The sequence below is a fragment of the Hylobates moloch genome, unplaced genomic scaffold (genome assembly GCF_009828535.3).
Source record: "Hylobates moloch isolate HMO894 unplaced genomic scaffold, HMol_V3 SCAFFOLD_8, whole genome shotgun sequence".
Classification (NCBI taxonomy): Eukaryota; Metazoa; Chordata; class Mammalia; order Primates; family Hylobatidae; genus Hylobates; species Hylobates moloch.
Genome location: NW_026652283.1, coordinates 11,942,113 through 11,945,002, shown reverse-complemented (window position 1 = coordinate 11,945,002; position 2,890 = coordinate 11,942,113).

The window sequence follows — 2,890 nt, the reverse complement described above, 5'->3', positions numbered from 1 at the left end:
CTGAACCCTCACCAATGGCCAGCCATGCTTAAACATAGTGGGTGCTTTATTATTTTTATTGAACAAAATCGATTTATAAGTGAATGAAAGATTGTGAAAATGGATTGGTTGTAACATTAGCACACTATAAATATGTCTATCTCTTTATCCCACTCGCCCCAAAAGATCACACATCAACCTATCCTTGGTAACCTACTTTTATAGACATAAACAAGTCAAAAATTAAACACTGGTGGATGCTGAGGCAGTACTGCACTGTGTTCAAGCTCACAGCCATTGGTGTGAGCCAGTCTCAATGTCATCTCCTCTGTGGGGCCATCTCATCCTTCCACCTCGCCCTAGGCAGAATGAGTAACCCCACCCCAGGAGTCCTCCTTCTTACTAACTGTGAGGCTGAGGCATATCACATAACCTCTCTGAGGCTTCATTTCCTTCCCTGCAAAACAAATATGAGTATACGTATCATAAAGTTTTTATGAGAATAAGATGAGATAACGTGTGTAAAGCACAGTGCCTAGCATGTAATGAGTGTTTAATAAACCTTAAAAATAGATTGTTAAAAAGTCCTAGTTACTGCCTTGTTGATCAATGAATCAGCAAGTATTTGAATGCCTGCCCATTCAACCTTCATCAGCAATGGACACAGAATTGTGCATGTGAGGAGCCTGGCTTGTCCCTTGTGCTGAAAGGGAGACCAGAGCTCAGTGATGAGCATGACATTGCAAAGGGACTTAAACACTCAAGAAGCCACATGTAAAATTTGCAGCAGGACCTGGTCTTCCTGCCACCCAGAGTGTGAGCCTCTAGCACACGCCATGGACTTTTCATTTGCTCTGAAACACTCGGCTCTCTGCAGCCCCATGCTTCTTTTCTCAATCTTCCGAGGGCCTTCTATCCTTCTTAACTCGCTGACCACAGGATCCCCCAGGCCTTATCCAGACCAGTTTTAAATGCCTGAAACTTCTTACAGCTTCACCATCAGGTTGATCAGGTGTTTTATCATCAGCTTTTGAGCACTCACTTGGTGAACTGTCAAGATCAATAAGAGGGAAAGAGATCATGCATGGGGAAGTGGAAGTCCCAGTGCCAGCTCTCCCCAGGTCCCCTCCTGAGTGACACTCCCCAGGGAAGGATGGATGGACAATCCATGATGCTGGTGAGCTAGCACCTTCTGGTAGGAAGGTTCACAGGAGTTCATGGCCCAGAGGCTGATGCCAGATTCAGACCTACATCTTGGTCAGCCCCATCTGCTTCCTCCCCACCTCTTCTCCACTCCTCTTCCCCAGGACTTGCCCCAAACCCTCAAAGTGCTCCACCTTGGCGCCCCAGGTCAGAGCATGCATCCAACCACACCTCCAAGTGTGGTGGACAGGGGTGCATCACTTAGCCTCTCTTTGTGCCTGATTTAGTCATTGACCCGCGGCTGGCAGTTCTACAGTGAAAAGTCTACAAGTTTGACTGATGTTAGCACCCTTCAGACTTATGACAGATTTCACAATTGTCGGCTCGTTATTTTATTTCACATAGTTATGTGGTATCATGATAACAGTAATCATGGGTATGACTTGCTGAGCTCTTAATGTGTGCCTAATAACAACCCTGTAAAAAGTAATAATAATAAGATAATATTCTCAACTTACATATGAGAAAATTAGCACACCAGGTCACAAGGTTAGAAAGCGGCTGAGCAACTCTCAACCCCATGTCCCTCTGGGTGAGGGCAGAGCCACTGCCCTCCTACCCAGGCTACCTCCCCGGTGGACATTGCTAAGCAATCCTCGTGCTGCCTCCCAGTCCCCAGTGCTGTGATGGGGACTGCTGGACATCCCTGGGAAAAGTCCAAGTGCTGATGTATCCACCCAAAGGGTGTAAGTAGGCAATAGAATTGTTTTTCTTGAAAGTGTGTAACATATAAGACACAGAGCAGAGAAAACATTTATTGGATTATACAAATTTCAAGGTAATGATATCAATTCTGTCCCTCTTATCCCTTCTTCTTACTAGATAAAGGCTTTCTGACTTTCAAGTGTGTGGATGTAGCCTCAGCCTCTGCATGAATGTCATCTGCTTATTTCCCAATTTACCCCTCTACGAATGTCCTTTTCCAGCCTGAACTATGCAGTTTCAGTAGTTGTATCTTTCGTGTTTTGACTCAAATGTCACCGTCTCAGGAAGAACTTTTCTGGTCACCTATTCTAAAATTGCAACCCTTCCCCAACACTTCCTATCCTCCTTTGCCACTTTATTTTTCTGCTTAGCTGTTATCCATTATCCAGCATTACCCAGCATATGGCATATACCCCACTTATTATTCCACCTGCTCCCCCTACTAGAGCATGAGCTCCTGAGAGCAGGCATTTCTTTATGCTATTTCACAGCTGCCCTCCCCGCAGCAGTGTCTGCTAGGCACTCAGTACTTCCTGGCTGAATGCTTGGCATGTCTTGTCTCCAGTTTGCTTCAGCTGAGTTCGTTCTCTCTCCTTAACTATAAAGTCCTCAAAGATGGCAAACAGCTCTTATATCTCTTCTGTATCCCCACAACACTTCAGGAGGTGCCAGGCACACAGAACTTATTTTTAAAACTCTTGCCCAGTGAGTGGCAAGGCTGGGTGCAGTGGCTCACGCCTGTAATTCCAGCACTTTGGGAGGCTTACTTGAGGCCAGGAGTTAAACACCAGCCTCGGCAACATAGCAAGACCCTATCTCTAGAAAAAAAAATTTAATAGCTGGGTGTGGTGACTCATGCCTGTAGTCCCAGCTACTTGGGAGGCTGAGGTGGAAGGATCACTTAAGCCCAAGAGTCCGAGGCTGTAATGAGCTGTGATTACATCACTGCACTCAAGCCTGGATGACAGGGTGAGACCCTGTCTCAAAAAAAAAAAAAAAAAAA